The sequence below is a fragment of the Bison bison genome, unplaced genomic scaffold (genome assembly GCF_000754665.1).
Source record: "Bison bison bison isolate TAMUID 2011002044 unplaced genomic scaffold, Bison_UMD1.0 scf7180017864134, whole genome shotgun sequence".
NCBI lineage: Eukaryota > Metazoa > Chordata > Mammalia > Artiodactyla > Bovidae > Bison > Bison bison.
In genome coordinates, this window is record NW_011494706.1 from 8,864,502 (window position 1) to 8,885,141 (window position 20,640).

A 20,640-nucleotide genomic window follows, 5' to 3' on the forward strand; every position below is an offset into this window, starting at 1 on the left:
CTACTGGTCAAGCTGTGATTACATAATTGAGCATCAAAGAGAAAATAAAATTATGGTTAAATGGAACAAGTGAGTTATGGAAAGACCCTGAGTTCATTCTGATTTTGAGAGAGAAAAGTCAATATTAAGGGGCAAATGGCAGTTGTGAGGAAGGATGAATGTAACAGGATCCACGGTTGGCTTTCACATGTGGAACTGTGAGTGAGCCAAGCAGTGCCAGAAAAAGTAGGAGCTGAACCCAACACAGGAGTGGGTGCTCAAGGCTTGTGCAAAGAGGGTCTATACAGCCCAAGTGCGCAAAGAACGGCAAGGCAGGATGTTTCGACAACAGACCAGGTCAATATAACACAGCAATAAACTAAAGGGCCTAAGCAATGTTTTACAAAGAATACATTTAGTGGAGAGAGACCAGATGGTAAAGAAATGTGATGTCATTGTGGAAGACATTTTTTGGAAATAAGTTAACTTTTTAAAACTAAGTGAAATTTAACCCTTAAACAGAAAATTCAATTCAAGTGCTAACCAATGACTCAGATCTGAATCACTCTGGAAAAAATCAACAAGCCTTTTGTGGACCACAATAGTCAAACGTGAGTTTGAGCAAGTTCCAGGAGTTGTTGATGGACAGGGAAGCCTGGCGTGCTGCAGTCCATGGGGTCGCAAAGAGTTGGACACGACTGAGCAACTGAACTTAACAGTCTACAACTCCAGATCTTGTAACCCCAGCTATTCTGCGAAGACATTGTTTTAATTGTGGATTTGTAACGATTACACAATGGGCTTCCGTGGTGGCTCAGTGGTAAAGAATCTGCCTGCCAAAGCCAGAGACATGGGTTCAGTCCCTGGTTTGGGAAGATCCCCTGGAGAAGGAAATGGCAACCCACTTATTCTTGCCTTGGAAATCCCATGCACAGAGGAGCCCGGCAGGCTACAGTCCATTGGGTTGCAAAAGAGTTGGACACGACTTAGCAACTAAACTACAACAACAGAAAAGATTACACAATCCCAAGAAGATTCAAAAACATTATTACTGAAACCCTTAGAAGGAATCTAATTAAGTAGACCCATATTCTTAGGAAGGCATAAAAAGAAATATAGAAATAATATGAAATTAATTAAACCCAGTGCTGGTGTTTTAAAATAGGATGAGCATAAGTGTGGTAATGTAACGTGCAAGAATATTTGTGCATGTTTTCCTTGTTTAAAAAGTATCTGAAATACGTTAAGATAATCTGTCACACTAAGTATTTGAAATTAAGGGAATTTAATTAAGGCAGTAATCAGTACTTAAATAGATTGAGACAAATTGGTTTTCAAAATTACATTAACTACATATATTTTTAATGATGTGGGCACTAGCTGGGGATGTTCCAGGCACAGAAGACTCTTAGACATGATATTCTCCATCAGCTTTCACTGTCCTTTGCTCAGCACAGGGCACACCAAGCCATAGACTTCCTCTTACTCCAAGCCCTGGACCAAGCCAATCACAGGGAATAGCTACACCAGCAGTACTGCCTGAAAACAACAGACATTCCAATGTTACCAGGAAACAGGATATGTTTTCTCTGTGACGGCATTTTTTCACACTTCCTTGATCCACTTAGAAACTGAAGTGACAAAATTTACATAAGCAGGGATGTCTGATGGTACTTGAAAACAGAAAAAAAGAAATCATCACAAATACCAAAATAAACTTCTGTTCCTTTCTTTTTTTCGGTAAATTCCACAGAACCCAGAATTTCAAACATGGTTAGAGATGCACCCACCCATTTAGACGTTCATCGGAATCCATTACTTCGGTTCACTCATCATTAAGAGGGGTCTGTATATAAGCTCACAGACTGAAAACTCAGTAAAAATTGTTAGCAATTCAAACAGTGTTGGAGGCTCCAAAAGTCACGGTTTGACCTACAATTTTAGCTTGGAGCTATGTAAAATCCAGACAACTGTCTCCCAAACTCACAGCAGTGGATTTGAAACAGCACAACTTAACTCTGTTAAGGTTGGCACTCACTGCAAGCAAATTCATTGGGGCCGAAAACTGTCCCTTTGAATCAACCATTTTCTGACGAGCTGCATTTTACTGGGTTCAGAGGGTGATCTCTACTTCACTCCACACTCTTTATGAAGGCAAACACCAGAAAAAGAACCGGCTTCCATCATGATCTCCTGACATTCATAAAAGGAATATCCATGCCAGATTCAATGCAAAACTGAAAGCAACACAATTCCTGACACGGAAACAACCTCTTCCATTTGTTTTCCCCTCATCTGTTACCCAGTGAGGGCCTCGTGGCTTTGTCTTACTCAGACAAAAATCTTCTTCTCTCAAAATCTGCTCCCAATTAAAAAGCAATCCTCAGTCATTCACAAGTCTTTGAACACTTAAAATCAGAGTACCACTTCTCCCTGGGTTATTTGAACGTTAAGCATTATAGGATAAAAAGCTTCGTCCACTGTAAAGAATTGGTGAATGGGGAATGAAGGGGGAGAGTATAGGAGAAATTTCTAATGCCACTAGAATCGTAATTCTTAAGTTGCTTTCATCTCTAACCTAAACCTGCAAGACCTAAAAGCATGCTGTCCTCTCTTTGGTTGTAGCCTCCTCTTTTCTCCTCTGTGTGTACGAGTGTGTATAGCAGTGACAGTGTGAATGACTACATGGAACGAAAAAAAAAAAAACAGAATGCACTCTCTGTATGTATATAACGGGATATATGCCCGAGAGTCCTTTCACTTACAACTGTATTTTACCAGAACCAACATCTTGCCTAAGATCACCTTCAGAACATTAGCAAATATATAGGCAAGCATGCCACCCTTATTACCCATACTACTCGGAGGGCTTCCCTGGTGGCTCAGTGCTAAAGAATTTGCCTGTCACTGCAGAAGACTCAGGTTCGATCCTCGAGTTGGGAAGATCCCCTGGAGAAGGAAAGGACAACCCACTCTGGTATTTTTGCCTGGGAAATCCTGTGGACAGAGGAGCCTGGCAGGCTTCAGTCCATGGGGTTGCAAAGACTCGGACAGGACTTTGCAAATAACTACAACAAATGTCTCAGAACAAATCACTTCAATTCCCTGTGTCTCGGTCTTCTCATCTGACACAGCTGGAGCAAACGACTCTTCAGGCCTTTGACAGCTCAACCTTTCCATTACAAACTCCAGACAGCAACTTACTGCTGGAGGTTGTTTTTGTTCAGTCGCTCAGTTGTATCTGATTCTGTGACCCTCTGTGACCCCATGGACTTCAGCATACCAGTCTTCCCTGTCCTTCACCATACCCCAAAGTCTGCTCAAACTCACGTCCATTGAGCTGGTGATGCCATCCAACCATCTCATCCTCTGTCACCTCCCCCTTCTCCTCCTGCCTTCAATCTTTCCCAGCATCAGGGTTTTTTCCAATGAGTCAGCTCTTCGCATGAGGTGGCCAAAGTATTGGAGTTTCAGCTTCAGCATCAGTCCTTCCAATGACTATTCAGGGCTGATGTCCTTTAGGATGGACTGGTTTGATCTTCTTGCGGTCCAAGGGACTCTCAAGAGTCTTCTCAAGCACCACAATTCAAATTCCAGCAACATCAATTCTCTGGCACTCAGCGTTCTTTATGGTCCAAATCTCACATCTGTACATGACTACTAGAAAAACCATAGCTTTGACTATATGGGTGTTTGTCGGCAAAGTGATGCTTCTGCTTTTTGATACACTGTCTAGGTTTGTCATAGCTTTCCTTCCAAAGAGCAAGCATCTTTTAATTTCTGGCTGCAGTCACTGTCCACAGTGGCTTTGCAGCCCAAGAAAATAAAATCTGTTACCATTTCCACTTTTTCCCCTTTGCTATAAATTACTATTAATATTCACTGCTGGTAAATGATTTTAAGTAGAACAACTACAAAGATAAGACCAGACACATAAATTCACTTCTCTGTGCTTCATTTTACCTTTTCTTTCTCTTGGGATTTTAGGATTTAGAGAGGAGGCAGGCTCATACCAGGAACACCTCTCCTGAGAGCTCCAGCCTCTGTGGATCTTCCTTAACTCTCTAGTCCTGGCATTGTCTCAGTGACAGCGTCCGGGGCCTCTTGGCTGAGGGGTTGGTTATGAGCAAGCAGCACACGGCAGCAGTCACACTGTGGGACACTGGTAACCCCAGTCCTGTCTACTAAATGCTAGTCATGTCCCTGTGTCACGGTCATTGTCGCAACCAAAAATGCCCGCAGTAAGAACCACACCTGTTTAGACTGTACCTCATAACCTGTCACTTAAATACATGCCGTCCAATGTGTTTTCATATAAGCTAATATGGAATTTGTTCTCATGCATTTGGTTTATCTGCTGGGGTGGGAGGAGGCGTTTGTCTTGCTCTGTTGCTCATGTATTTTTATTTCTACAACCAGACTGCAAACACCTGAGCAGAGAAACCACACCTTCCATTTTTTTCATATTCTCAGAGCTCAAAAGACAGCAGGAAATGGGTACTCTGATAATAGTTATTCAGAGATGGATTGTTTTCCTTATTGTTTCCTTTTTTCTTAGTTTAAGCCTCCCCTTTTAACTAAACATAGGCCATTTCACGGAGAAGGCAATGGCACCCCACTCCAGTACTCTTGCCTGGAAAATCCCATGGACGGAGGAGCCTGGTAGGCTGCAGTCCATGGGGTCGCTAGGAGTTGGACACGACTAAGCGACTTCACTTTGACTTTTCACTTTCATGCATTGGAGAAGGAAATGGCAACCCCCTCCAGTGTTCTTGCCTGGAGAATCCCATGGACAGAGGAGCCTGGTGCGCTGCCATCTATGGGGTCGCACAGAGTCGGTCAGGACTGAAGCGACTTAGCAGCAGCAGCAGCAGGCCATTTCAAAAATGAGTCCTAAGAAACTACGTACAGTACAGTGAGGTACCTTCTGAGACCAGTTCTTCCCCTGTCAATGAAAAGGCTTCACCAGCCGTTCCCACTAGCCAGAATTCCGTTACTGGAATTTAACTTTAAAATGCTTTTTTTTCTACTGACCGGTTTCTTTGGGGTCTGACCTAATTTCATTCAGTCTGAATCTGTCAGCTAATGGACACGGCTGAATGGAGAACTCTTGAGGACATCACATTCCTTTATGCCACTTCAGTGACTGTAGTCTTGTTACGTCCTGCCTGGGCTTCAGTGCTTATCACCAAGAGACTCAATCCTGGTTTTCCTGATTGTATTATGAAATATGTAGGTAGTCTTCCCAGGAGTTTAAACTTCAATATGCATTACTAAAATGATTTTATTGAGTTGCTTTCCCTTCTGGTATAATTATACACTTGATTTAAATGTAAGAGATTCAGTTTGCTTAAAGGCTGGCATAGACAGAAGCATGTATTTACTGACCTCTAGGTTCTTTATTTTATACTATTTCTACACTAAAAACTAACTAGCCCCAAAAGGTCAAAAGAAGAAAGAAGAAGACATTTGAAATTTTCTGACTCCCACTTGATATCCAATATGATATGCTGGTTAAAATTCCATGATTTCATAATGACAAATCTAACATGAGGTTGAATGAACACTCACAGTAAGGGCTGAAATGCCCTCTCTGCTGTTAGTTGTTGTCTGTTTTTTGGAATGTGGTTATTTTTGGTGATCAGGATTTCATCTGGAATAGTCTTTACCCCTGGCTGCCCTCAGAACGCCAGCACAGACATCACCCAGGATCACAGGCCCCGCCCTTACCTCAGTCCTCCCGAACTGGAACCTACATTTTAACAAGACACCCAGGGGATCTGTGTGGACATTAAAGTCAGGTGCAATGCTCTAACGCATGGAAGAATAGTAAAGTCTGCAGCTACGGTCAAATAAAGAACTGAGATTGTGAAAGAAGTCAAGCTTTAGAGAGGCAAAATCTGTTTCAGTCTTTGTGTACAAAATAAGTGATAATCATTTCAACATTCCTTGGGTAGCATTTTTGCTCAAGCTTCCCAACAGATATCATGGTAATTTCAGCTAATTCCTTTATATAATTTTGAACTCTGAAGACAAATTCTCCAATAAGATACACCCAATATATACATGAATTTTTAAAAAGCAATGGGATTGGAGCATGTGAGGAGTAGAGAAGACTACACATAGATTATAAGAACACAAGTAACATTACTTCCTGTGTAGAAACTTATGGAATTATGTGTTTCTAATGCAGAAGCCATTGTTTTGCTCTGCTGCTGCTGCTAAGTCGCTTCAGTCGTGTCTGACTCTGTGTGACCCTATAGACGGCAGCCCACCAGGCTCCCCGTCCCTGGGATTCTCCAGGCAAGAACACTGGAGTAGGTTGCCATTTCCTTCTCCAATGCATGAAAGTGCAAAGTGAAAGTGAAGTCGCTCAGTCGTTCCTGACTCTTAGTGACCCCATGGACTGCAGCCTACCAGGCTCCTCTGTCCATGGATTTTCCAGGCAAGAGTACTGGAGTGGGGTGCCATTGCCTTCTCCAAGTTTTTCTCTGGGCCACTATTATCTGTGAAAAAAATTACCACGTAAGTATTCTAAGGAGAATTGAATAGAGAATTTCACTTTATTCTTTATCTACCAGAGTTTATGTGGTAACTTTGAAAAGAAAAAAAAAGAATTCAAAGGAAGTCACTTCAGGATCCAGAAATGAAATTTTAAAAGGCACTTACATATATGAACCGTGCCATGTACTATAAAATAGGTTAAAAAAAAAGCCCTCTGCCTATGAGACGTAACTGTTCATTTCCTGCCCTAGTCTAGACAAAGGACTGGAACCCCTACTCCCAAACAGAAGGACGGGCAATTCTCTGCAAGTCTGGGCCTCTTTCCTAACTATTTCCAGTAAAAACTTGCTAAATATCTCCAAAAGGCCCAGAGGGGGAAAGGAGACGATGTGTGAATTTTCTGCTTCCCACCTGACAACCGTAATTATATGCTGGTTAAAATTCCATCAAGGGGCTTCCCTGGTGGTCCAGTGGTTAAGAATCTGCCTTGCGATGCGAGAGACACAGGTTTGATCTCTGCTCTGGGAAGATCCCACATGCCACAGGGCACCTGAGGGCCGGCGCTGCAGCTACTGAGCCAGAGCCCATGAGCCCATGAGCCACAACAACTGAAGCCACTCTCCTGGACCTTGTGTCTGCCACAAGAGAAGCCACGGCAAGAGCCCCGCACGCCGCTGTGGAGAGGGACCTCTGCTGCAGCGAGAGAAAGCCCACGTGCAGCAACAAAGACCCACCAAAGCCATAAAAATAATGAACAGATCTTTTAAAAAATTCCATCATGAAAAAAAGGGAGCCATGGGTGTGACGGTCACATCATAAGCCACATGAACACAGGGTGTTGGGAGGTGAAATGTTAGCATCAACATCTTTATTGCTTCCCCCCTCCCATCTAGAGCCAGAGGGCTCAGAAATGGACACATGAAATGAGAACACGCATGCACGAAACAGGAGTGGCTTTACTGAGACTCCACAAAGCAAAAGCCTATTCTAACCCACAGAACTCCCACAGCTGCAGTGGGGAACTGGAATACCCACCCTCGACCCAACAGGAGACTTGAGCTACAGAACACGACTCACACGGCATGGCTAATTAGTTTCTTCACCGAGACACTACTCCCTTACAGCTCTTACTCTAGAAAAAAGTCTGTTCCTGCAAATAGGGACTTTTCCTCACCTCTCTCATAGAATTTACAGGTTTAAATAGAGCTTTTCTCTTTATTAGGTTTTGTTTGGGGTCCTACCTGAGAAGGAGAAACCAGGCTGTGTTTTCAAAGGACCCCATACCATGCAGAGGTACAAAATAACCCAGGGAGGGGCACTGACTAATACTGGGGCAATGTTAAAAGGTTGTTCATGTCAGAAGCACTACCAACCAATAAAGAGACCAGGCTGAACTCAGAGTTGTAGATGTTTAAAATCAATAACATGGTCAGACTACTTTCTGTACACATATGCTTAGCATTTGAGGGGGTTTTTTTGTTTGTTTTTTTAACATCATGAGGACAAGAGAAACTGTCGTGTGTCTCAAAGGCTGTGAAAACGAGTCTCAATGCCTTCTGAATTCTGTTTTCTGTTCCTAGCCTCACTGCACCACCCACAGCTTCTTTGTACTAAACTAGCCTAGTTCTTCCTTCATGTTTAAACGTTTCAAATATCTGTAGCTCACTATTTTGTCCCTCATGCAAGATAAAGCATCCAGAAGGTAAAATAACATTAAAAATATAAAGCTGAAATGAGACACTACTGCAGGTACTTACTGATCCATCAGGACCTGAATTTCTTTCCCCTGGTAACCATATGAACAGCATTTAAAAATAAAGATTATAAATACGTTTAAATTCCTTCCCTGAAGGAGAAATAAAATTGTGTACTTTCTTCTTACTCTCAAACAGATGGCTGTATAAATAAACACAACTTCTATCTCCTCAACTATGATAACCATTTTTTTTTAATAACATCTAAATGTATTATTAATGCTTGGGAAATAACAGTGATCAATGTCGAGAGTGATGCTAGAAAGTTTAGAAGTTTAATGGTTTTATTCTAATAAAATAAATCTAGACGCAAACCTCACCAAAGAATTCAGAAATATATAGGGCACCACTCAATATAGAATTGACTTCTGAAGCTCTTAAAATTTTCAGAGAATCATATATGGGTCACTAACCACACAGAGCTCATGAAGAGAAACACAGGGAACAATGAACCTCTGGGCAGAAAATGGAAGTATCTCTCAATGTAGCTTTAACAGCTGGCCCATCTTTTGTAAAGAACTAAAATTTCGACAATAATAAATTTGACAGCAATCCATTAATAATGAAGTCCTGACTGCTTTCATGAAGACTGGTTCTGTAAACCTTTCCCATGACTGACAAAATTCAATAGTGAATCCTAACTGAGACATTCAAGGTGAATAGAGCAGAACAGAGGGATACACATGCCCTGCTGTTTGGCTGCCACCTGAAAACAAGCCCCAGTGCTTCCAGGAACATTTCACTGTCAGCTTTGTATTTTTAGCAAGATCTCATTTAGCTATGGAATAAGCCACTGGAGCAAATTTGTATCAGTTGGGTCGAAGAGGAAATCTACAGAACATATAATCCTTCCCAAACCTGCCAGGTTGTAACTAGAATACTAAAGACTTTTTTCTTTTATTCACCTTTTATACCCAAACCCAATAACATTAAGAAACTGTCACATATGCCCAATAAACTAGCAAACTGGAGAAGGATCTTGGGCAAGATTTGATATAAATTGATAGAAAAGAGAGATGGAGATCAAGGATTTCTAGATGACCATGACAATGATGATGAAGGCTACTGTGTGTGCTCAGTCATATCTGATGTCTGACTATTTGCGACCCTACAGACTGTAGCCTGCCAGGCTCCTCTGTCCATGGGATTCTCCAGGCAAGAATACTGGAGTGGGTTGCCATTTCCTCCTCCAGGGGATCTTCCTGACCCAGGGATTGAACACGTGTCTCTTGCGTGTCTGCATCAGTAGGCAGATTCTTTACCACTGAGCCACCTGGGATGATGGCTATTATTAAACTCTTATTAAATGAGATACTATTTTAAAAGTTGCATAAGTAGTTTCTCAATTAATCTCTACAACACCCTCAAGAGGTACAATTATCATCCCAGTTTCACAGATGATTAAATTGAGGCACACAAGAGTTACATAACATGTCCAAGACCACACAGAGCATGCACAGGAAACGGGAATTATTTCAGGGCTTTGACTGTGAAGCCCAAGCTCTTGACCACCAGGTTATCTTCCTTACATGTCCCTTGGGACTTAGATCCTGAGAGAAATAAGGAAAGCACAGATCTGACCTGCCACACTTCTCTCACTATTTCTCCTGATACAAAAGAAAAGTGCTTTTAGAACTGAGCAAAGTAACTGCTCTGTGCTTTGAGGTTTTCTGACCCATCCTTGCCACCTCCTCATCACTTCCACCCTGTAAATTTAACATGCTTTTGACTAATCTGGCTCTCAATCTTATCAAAAGTTGATCCTTATATCAAAAGTCAAGGCTGAAAATCAAAGTATTAGGGTGTATGTGGGTGGGGGCAGAAAGCAAAAGATTTATGAAGAAGGACAGACTGATGGGGAAGATGGGAAGGCTCAGGCCTCTTCCCATATATGCTTGTGTTTCCTGAAGTGACAGTGTTAGTTGCTCAGTCAAGTCTGCCTCTTTGTGACCCTATGGGCTGTAGCCTCTGTCCATTGGATTCTCCAGGCAAAGATACTGGAGTGGATTGCCATTCCTCTCTCCAGGGGATCTTCCCGATGCGGGGATCGACCCAAGGCTCCCACATTGCAGGCAGATTCTTTACTATCTGAGCCACCAGGGAAGCCCTGTGTTTCCTGAAGAGTATGTTAAAGGCATGGATATAGTGTTGATTGAACCCATCTAAGAATCATCATATTGGTCAATGGTAGATAAACAGAGACTCTAGAGCCTTAACTCGGCTTTCTAAAAAAGATCTATGAGAAAGTCATTTAGATTTAATAGTAGCATCAGGAAGATATGTGAGAAGGAGAATGCCACACTGATGAAGCCAGGCTGACCTCATCCAATGGAAATCTGCTTAATGGGCATGACTCTTGTCCCCTTTCTCATTGTCCTCTAACTCAGAGATCTGTGATTTGGGGGCTGGGTGTACACTGAGAACAGCACTGAGGAGTGGGAGAAGACTTGCGGTGGGCATCGAGAGATGAGTGCAGTCTCACCCTCCAACTGGCCAGATGAAACGAAGATGAGTCAACTGGTTAAACGACTGACTGCTGAAGTACCTCCCAGTTCTAAGAGTCTCTGGTTCTGCAAGAGGATCTCAACATGATCAGCCTTTGCTTATAAAGTTTTTATTTAACAGACTAGAAGCAGAGTGGGTAAAATCTGAATGTTCACAATGACAAAACCCACAGTCCAGCCTTCCGCTATATATTTCAGATGACAGTTGCTTTCTATAAGCAAAAAATTCACATGAAAATCTCACTAGCCCAATTACCATGCTCAACTACCAGGCCATGTAAATAATCCAAATGAATATATCCTTGGATCATTCCTTAGATCAGTGCATTTCTATTCCTCAATCCTACACTGCTTTTTAGTATTTCTAAATTATCCATATTTATTAGATGTCCATAGAAGTCGATATGGAAACTTGCTTTATTGAAATTATATGGGGGGGCGGGGAGACTGCTGTCTTTTCCATATTAAAAAAAATTAAAGCATACATTAAAAAGGAATGAAATTCTGATATATGGTATAACATGGATGAACCCTGAAAACACATTGGATAAAATAAACTGAACACAAAAGGACAAATACTTTATGATGCCACTTGATATGATATGACATACCAAGAAAAGGCAAATTCATAGACACGGATGTAGACTAGAAATTACCAAAGGCTGGAGACGGAGACTGGGGAGTTATCACTTAATCGACACAGAACATCTATTAGGGATGATGGAAAGTTCTGCACTCGGACAGCAATGATGATAGCAAAACACTGGGAATGTACTCAGGCCAATAAATTACATACCTAAAAATGGTTAAAATGGAAAATTTTGTGTTACATATATTTTTCACCACAATTTTTTAAATGCAAAAAAATGAAAGTATATAGTGTATGTTTCATAACTGCCCAAAATGAAAAAATTTAAAAACGTCTCCTTGAACTATTTTAAGGAGTAGATTGTAAGTTTCCTGAGGACAGGGACTAGCTATGTCTCAGCAGTTACACTGCTACTCAGTAGACTCTCCATAAATGCTTGTTTAATAAACAAATGATTAAAAGATATAAATAGAGGACAATTCTAAGTAGGAAAATACAAAAAGCATCAAATTTACTTATTCATGAGAGAGTATAATGGGGCATATTGCTGAGAAAAATACCAAAGCTACGATCCCTAAGCTCCTTCAGGGAAGGCAGTATATCTATCTCATCTTTACTCCCTTCACAGCACATCTCAGGATGCCTCATAGAGTAAATGGCTGATAAATGTTTGCAGAATGAGGAATTTTAAAAAAACTGATAGGAAAATCAATCTTATTAACTGCTCTACTATTCTCCTTTTAAAAAATTACTTTTTGCAAACGTACAACTCCTGCCACAGGACAAAAAAAAGAAACCTCATAGCTTACAAAAAGCGAAGGTAAAATATAAATAACTCGAAGATATCACTCTCAGGAAAAGAAACAGCAAACACAGTCACATCATGTTCTGAGCAGAAAAAAAAAGTTGTTTTCTTTTTTTTTAAAGGAACAACTAAAGTATAGAAAAGATAGCTTGTATAGTTCATCTCCATTTTTTAGGAAAAAATAAATGGTCAAAAATAACAGAAAATTTTAACTATCTTTGGAAGAAAATCCAAATATTCCTTGCCAAAAATTAACGTCTGACCTTTACAATAAATAGTTGAGTGAATACAGAAGAATATTTAAGGTCCCCCTTAAAAAAATTCTAGTGAACCCAAACATTATCACTAATTCTCTCAACTAGCCTATCAAGTAATCTAGTGTTCTTTCTTAGAAATACTTATGTCACAAAATTACCTACAACGGGCTTATGACCAACATGCCACACCAAGTTACTGATGATTTTCTCAACTAATATTCACTATCATCATCATTTACATTTTACATGAAGTACTCAGTTAAAGTATACATAAGGAGAACATTTTTAAAGCCAAAAAATTCAAATGCTGACATCCTTAACATCCAGTACCTATACAACAGTCGGAACCTTATAAAATCACCAGAACCGTGCAATGTAGTAGTCTCACTTTGAACAATATTAAAACATGTCTTTCAACTTCAACCACCCCCACCCCTAAGACAAGGTGCCCATTAACAAACAGAAATAGGAATTCGACCTCTGCAGAGATCACGGTTTATTACATTTCTGTCTCTCAGCTGTTATCTTCTCCCCAAGCAGGTGGGCATCATTTTGGAGGCGCCTCTCTGCTGCCTGGACCTTCATGCCTGCAGGAGTTCTCCATTAGCATCCAGAATGCTAACAGTCCACTCTTAGAGTCAGCACTTCAAGCAGAGCTGCATGAAGGATGCCCACTTCTGTACATGAAAGCACAACCACCCCAGGTGGGAAGATGCAAAATACCAGCGCACTGACCTCTGCCAGGCAGCAAACACTTAAAGCAGGTGCATTTCCGTGCTCCAGAAGGGAGGGGGGAGGAGCAGGGAGGAAGCCCCAGATGCCTAATATATTAGAGGTGTTTATTGCACTCAGAGCCATTCCAGCTAATTCATGGACATCAGTTTATCCAATGAGAAAAGTGGTCTCCCGTCCTTCACCAGCTCGACTCAGAGGGCATTCAGCCAAGCATAGCCGGGCAAAACAATCCGTAAGATCTCTTTAAGCTATAATAAATAAGATGAGTTTCAGAAGAAATAACATTCAGCTCTGGCAAAGAAGCACAGTCGCAAACCTTTTCCTCATCTTATCGCTGCTTCTGGTGTTTACAAAGTACAAGCAGTAGCCTCGGAAACCTCAAGAGACTCTGCCGTCGGTAACCTCCTGTCAGATCTTTAGCTTAAATAGCCCCTGGATCAACCTGTGATGGGTTTTGGCAGTTAAATAGAAGGGAGTGAGTAAAATGACATGCACAAAATGAATCCTTTTCAAGTTGTAAATGAGTGAGTCAGGATTCAGACTTGCTGAGATGCTCCAAATTAAACCCCCTGCTCTAATTTTAAGCATGCTCCGTCTTACCGTTTCGCTGTTGTCTCTCTCAGGCTCGAATCACCTGGAACTCTTTAGCATGTCTCTAGCAATGTGTTTGCACCAGGCCAGGCTCATACAGCAACTGAATTCACATCTTTCTGCACTAGCAAGCTGAAATGGTACGGCCGTACTACAACCAAGAAAGGGGGAAGCAAAAGCAGGGGAAAAAAAAAAAAAAAAAAACACCCAGAAATACCTAGAGAAGCTAATCTCCAAGGAAGAAGACCAAAAATGGTTCAGGAGAACACAAAGGACATGCTCACATTCAGGATCAATAGCTTTAACACTTTAATTTTTTTTCCCAAAAGAATCTCTCTTTTTTTTTCCTCTAAACACGATGGACTTGCCTGTGGAGTTCCCAGGAAGACAGAGTAATCCGGGCTCTGCAGCAGCATTGCAGCCAAAGTAACCGTGCATATTCTGTCCAGGCAATTCACAAGACACTGTCTCTTCAGAAAGATATTGATTTGCAATGCAGGGCTGCCTCAGAAGAATGGGAGCCAAACAGATAATGGTGATTGCATAGGAGGAAAAACATTTAATCAAGGAGATGCACCTCATCATGCTCGATTCAATTTTTTAAAAGCACTGGGGCCAGCCAGTAAGTGTCTTGAGTGACAAACCCATTAAACAGTAATCTGAGGTCCTAGAGAAGGCCATGTTTAGGCTGCCATCATTTGCATTTGTGCTGCAAAAGCCACTAAAACGTTTAACGTATCTATGTGCATAGATTTCTCATTTGCAAATGGGGCATGATGAGAACTCTAAAATAACCATGCACCAAATATGAGAGGTAAGAAAAAAAAAAAAAGCACAGGTGTAGCATTTACGGAACCAAAGTGATAAAATACATAGTAATGAGCCTGCACAATTCTTGATGGGAGTTACAGCCCATATGACCCTCAAAAGTAAAATATCAACACAAACCAGATCTCACAATCCTTAGGCTAATTGTGTCAAGTCATGCCACACGGTGCTGGGTAGCCAGCAAAGATCCCAAACTGCCACTCTCGTAGCGACCCCTACAGGAGAGAGACTGATCTACAACTCACCCTTGTTTCAAGTTATCTCCTATCCTCAGAAGACAGAATTGCAAAAGGGCAAAAAAGTAGATTAGGACACAGCCAAGAAATACATTGGGCAACAAATCAAAAAAGTCAGGCATGACATCTGACCTCATATATTCACTTAATTAAGAAATCAAAGGACAAGAAGAGGTAACAACAATGTCAAATATTTCCATAGCTCCCAGGACTACTGCACACGTATCAGTAACCTCAGGGGGAGAGTAGCACTGAAATATATGCAATGCCATGTGCAGACTAGAGGCTGATGGGAAGCTGCTCTCCAGCACAGGGAACCTGTGCTCTGTGACGACCGAGACGGGTGGGAGGGAGGCTCAAGGGGGAGGGGCTCACGTATACTTGTGGCTGATTCCTGTTGTACGGCAGAAGCCAACACAACGTTGTAAACCAATTATCCTCCCATTAAAAATAAATTAAGAAAAAGAAATCCCAGGGGAAAGTGCTTTCCCTTTACATGCTAACTGGTTCAAAGGAATCATCTCCCGCATCTGCTATTCGCAAACCATCCTCATCCTCGTCCTCCTCAGTGACAATGGGAAGACACTGAACTATTTTTCTGCAAAACCAAAGCTCATCCAAAAATCTTACGAAAAGTTCTTCAAACACAAATAGTATGTAGCCTGCTCTTCACAAAAGCCAGGACAGAAAGTTATCTCCTTAATATGGGAAAACTATCGAGTTATATGCACTTTGCTTCTCTGCAGCAGACTTCATTTCAACAAGTCTCTCAAGAATCTGGAGCTGTGTTTGTGACTGCTCAAGCTCCAGTCCACAAAGACTCTCCTTTTTCAGGACCAACATTTACTTGAATCATTTAAGCCTTTGAATCATTAACCATATGCTGTCTCATAAAACTCTCCTGTAGTACTGGTGTTTCCCCCTATGAAGGCCATTGAGGAACAAATTCACATTAATTTCATCTTTCTTTTTTTTTTAACTCCTCCATAGCATGTTAACACACTGCTACACACCTAGCAAATTTTAAATTAAAAATTTTAAGAATTAGTGAATTTCCCAACTCCATATTTTAAGGCTTAGATAATCTCCCCTCACATCAGAAGTGTTAGCTTTAGTTTCTTCACTTAAGTAGTGCCTATGTGTTTTTCTTTCTAGAGACTTGGTAGATAAGGGCATGTACAGTGTTTGTGTTCACTAAACTATTCTGTATAAAACACAAGAAACTTAACACAATAATCTTCTGCTTTATTCTTTCATTTATTCATTCAACGAATAGGCACCGATGCACCCAGCGATGAGCAGCCATGCTCTCTGCAATCAAAGACTCCTCCTGACTTGGGTGGGTCCTCAGGTAGCTCCTCCTCAGAGCCCTCCTGGGGCTCCCCTCTTGCACTGGTGCCCCCTCAGCCCAGCACACGCACTGTTCTTGCTTCACTATCTAAATTATTTGTTTGTCTTCCTCCCCTACTAGAACACAAACTACTCAAGAGCCTGGAATTCTACTCATTGGCTCTCCTGTGTTTTCCTAGCCCCTAAAACAGCCTCCGCACTTGTTACATCAATCAATATCAGGAGGATCTGCTGACGCCAGTAGTTCAAGCCAACTCTGTGGACTCCTGTAGAGTGGAAATGGATGGGGAAGCTTGAGAGGTGTGTGGGGGAAAGAAGTGTCACCAAATATATACAGGTAAATAAGAAGCTTGGCCATGTAACAAAAGTAAGGAGAGAGGCTGAAGGTGAAGCTGTGGAAAATTAACCAGTATGCTCATGTTTTATAGGAAGGATTCGCTATCTACTGCTATGAAGACTATCTTTATTAGGGGACACTGAGGTGTATATCGGAGAAGGAAATGGCAACCCACTCCAGTGTTCTTGCCTGGAGAATCCCAGGGACGGGGGAGCCTGGTGGGCTGCCCTCTATGGGGTCATGCAGAGTCAGACACGACTGAAGCGACTTAGGAGTTAGCAGAGGTGTATATATCAAACCACACCACAGAAGAGCGTTAGTAGAAATTAAGATAAAGGATCTGTCTTCAAAGAGAAGAGACAAAAGTCTTTTGTAAAAACACCATCTCAGTGGACATAGAGGAAAAGATGGGAAGGAAACCAACAAAAATACTGTACTAACATCTGCTTTGGTCATATTTACAAGTAAACAAAACTTGATCTCTTGAAATGCCTGCCTTTATGAAAAAAAATTTTTTTAATTCTAAAAAGTACTATGCACTTCTATAACATTTTAAATATCACATAATAAACCAAAACTAATCTTCAATTGATGATGGGGTCAATTATGAACCAGTGACAGCCAGCAGGCTTTAACAGCAAGTATACAGGGCCACTGCCTCCTGATCTCAATAATCGATATTTGTGAGCTCCTCTGCTTCAATGAGACACTTCATCCTTTCTTTGCCATTAAGCTTTCCTTCTTACAGCTGTAATTGTGCCACTTCCTTCTAACACCACCACACCCTCCTCAGTCCTGCCACAGATTCTTCAACCATCCCTGTGCTGAGCAGCTTAGATAAACAGGCTTGTTAGAACACCGAGTGAACAGAGGTCTGAGTCAAACGGTATGTTCAAAGCAGAACTAGGAACCTTCTCCTGAGTGGAGAAATATTAGCTCGGGCATCCACTGACCACAGGCTTTACCATATAGGCTTTGTGGTAGTTCTCATCTGTGCAGAAACTCTTGCTTCGTATCAACTTATGTGGAGCTAGCTCAGACATATAAGGCTGCCAGATGTCTGATCTTCACGCAAGTAGGGCCATATAGGCAGATGGGACCAAAGAAGATTAAACCTGGAGAAAACAGGTACTTGGAAAAAGGGATGCAGAGGGGGTGAGGTGGGTGGGGGGTTGGGCGGGTAGAAAGTGTGTGTGTGTGTATGTGTGCGCGCGTGCGTGTGCACCCACATGCTCAGTCATGTCTGACTCTTTGCACATACCCACATGCTCAGTCATGTCTGATTCTTTGCCACCCCATGGACTGTGGCCCATCAGGCCCCTCTGCCCACGGAATCTCCCAGGCAAGAATACTGTAGTGGGTTGCCATTTCCGATTCCAGGAGATCTTCCTGACCCAGGGATCAAACCCATGTCTCTTGCATCTCCTGCATTGGCAGACGGGTTCTTTACCACTGTGCCATCTGGAAAATCCAGAAAAAATGAATGGAGAAAGGTTTTTTAAAAAACTGAAAAAAGAAAACATTAAGGAAACTGTTTAAAGATTAGGAAAAGGGTTAAGAGAAAAAGGTTACTTTATGCATATAACTCTAATACAATGTCATTTACTTAATGAATTAATATCATTAAATACTTAGGTATAAAGAGGGGACACAGCTTATTTTGAAAAGTGATAGAGAAAAGATTGAAATTTCCCCAAAAAAGGTTCAATTTCAATTTTAATAGTTCCATGAAACCCTAGCAATTTCTTTCTATTGTAAAGCTTTACAGCGAAATGTTCACATTATGATTGGTTTGCAAACGTTCAGGATATTTCAATAAACCTGTTTTTCCAGTGGTCATGTATGGATGTTAGAGTTGGACTGTGAAGAAAGCTGAGCACCGAAGAATTGATGCTTTTGAACTGTGGTGTTGGAAAAGACTCTTGTGAGTCCCTTGGACTGCAAGGAGATCCAACCAGTCCATCCTAAAGGAAATCAGTCCTGAATATTCATTGGAAGGACTGATGCTGAAGCTGAAACTCCAGTACTTTGGCCACCTAATGCTAAGAGCTGACTCATCTGCAAAGACCCTGATGCTGGGAAAGATTGAGGGCAGGAGGAGAAGAGGATGACAGAGGATGAGATGGTTGGCTGGCACCACCGACTCAATGGACACGGGTTTGGGTGGACTTTGGGAGTTGGTGATGGACAGGGAGGCCTAGTGTGCTGTGGCTCATGGGGTCACAAAAGTCAGACACGACTGAGCGACTGAACTGAAGTGAACCCTTAACTTTTTAATAAGCCCTAAAAACTTTATGACTTAATACTTCTCCTCTGGTGTCAGTCATTACCTAATTCCCACATATTCATTGAAATGTTATTTATTTAAAATACTTTCTCAAATGAAGTAACTGACAAGGGATTAACCTCCAACATATACAAACAGGAGGCTTCTCTGGTGTCGCAGAGGGGAAAGAATCCGCCTGCAAAGCGAGAGACCCAAGTTCGATCCCTGGGTTGGGAAGATCCCCTAGAAAAGGGAATGGCAACCCACTCCAGTACTCTTGCCTGGAGAATCCTATGGACAGAGAAGCCTGGCAGGCCATAGTCCATAGGGTCACAAAGAGTCAGACATGACTGAGTGACTAGCACCCACATACAAATAGTTCATACAAGTCAATATCAAAAAACAAATAAATGCCCCAGTCAAAAAATGGGCAGAAGATCTAAACAGATATTTCTCCAAAGGAGACATACAGATGGCCAAAAGGCACATGCAAAGATGCCCAACATCTCTAGTTATTAAGGATATGCAAATACAATGAAGTATCACCTCACAATGGTCAGAGTGGCCATCATCAAAAGTCTACAAATAATAAACGCTGGAGAGGATGTGAAGAAAACGGAACCCTGCTACACTGCTGGTGGGAATGTAAATTGGTACAGCCACTATGGAAAAGTATGAAGGTTCCTTAAAAAACTAAAAATAGAGCTACCATATGATCCTCCAATCTAACTCCTGAGCATATATCTGAAGAAAACTGTAATCTGAAAAGACACACACATGCCAGTGTTCACTGCAGAGCTATTTACAATAGCCAAGACATACAAGCAACCTAAATGTCCATCAACAGATGAACAGATAAAGAAGATGTATGTTTATACAATGGAATACTACTCAGCCATAAAAATGAAACGCCATTTGCAGCAACACAGATGGATTTTGAGATTATCGTACTAAGTGAAGCAAGCAAAGACAAATATCATATGGTACCACTTACATGTGTAATATGGAAAAAACTGATATGACTGAATTTATATACAAAACAGAAATAGAGCCACAGACATAGGAAACAAACTTAGAGCTACCAAAAGGGAATGGGGGAGGGATAAATTAGGAGTTTGGAATCAACATATATACACTATTATATATAAAATAGATAAGCAACAAGGACCTACTGTGTATCACAGGGAACTATACTCAATATTTTGTAATAACCTCTAAGGGAAAAGAATCTGAAAAAAACGGATACATACATATGCATAACTGAACTGCTTTGCCGTACACCTGAAATAAGCACAACATTGTAAATCAACTAAATCTCAAAATACTGTGAAATTCCGGAGGAGTTTGAATTGAATGTTTAAAAGTCATTTCTTAATCACGTACCAAAAACATCGACATGTCATTCATGGCATTTCATAGAAACTTTGCGATTTTCTCCTTGAGTGATAGTTGCTCAGTCATGCCTGACTCTTTGCAACCCCATGGACTGTAGCCTGCCAGGCTCCTCTGTCCATGGAATTTTCTCCTTAATATTACACAATTTTGAATGTTTTCTAAATTCTGGATGGAGAAAAATGAACCAATTTTATCAGTAAATTTGGATAATTCCATCAACCAATACATTTGTCCCTGAAAAACATTGCATTCCGTTCAACTGCACCCTGAAAACAAGGTTATTTATTGGGAAAATAAGACTGAGAACAGACTATTCAAAACCCATGCACCTAGAGCACTAATAAAAAAATAATAATAAATCCCTGGAGAAGGAAACTGCAACCCACTCCAGTATTCTTGCCTGGGAAATTCCATAGATGGAGGAGCCTACAGGGTTATAGTCCATGGGGTCACAAAGAGTGGGATGAAACTGAGCAACTGAGCGTGAGCATGGCTTCTCATGGAAGATGC

The 20,640-nt window shown here is 41.3% G+C and overlaps 1 protein-coding gene across 4 annotated transcripts in view; it reads right to left on the reverse strand.

The window, feature by feature from the left end:
* Positions 1-20,640, reverse strand: part of CDK14 (cyclin-dependent kinase 14) — a 668,333-nt gene that overhangs the window by 522,562 nt on the left and 125,131 nt on the right. The window contains exon 1 of one of the 4 annotated variants that reach the window (XM_010839814.1): positions 13,728-13,894. The exons of the other annotated variants lie outside the window; for them this stretch is intronic. The gene's annotated coding sequence lies outside the window, so the exon portion shown is untranslated. Of the gene's footprint in view, positions 1-13,727; positions 13,895-20,640 lie in introns of those variants that run through there. 4 annotated transcript variants of the gene reach the window in all.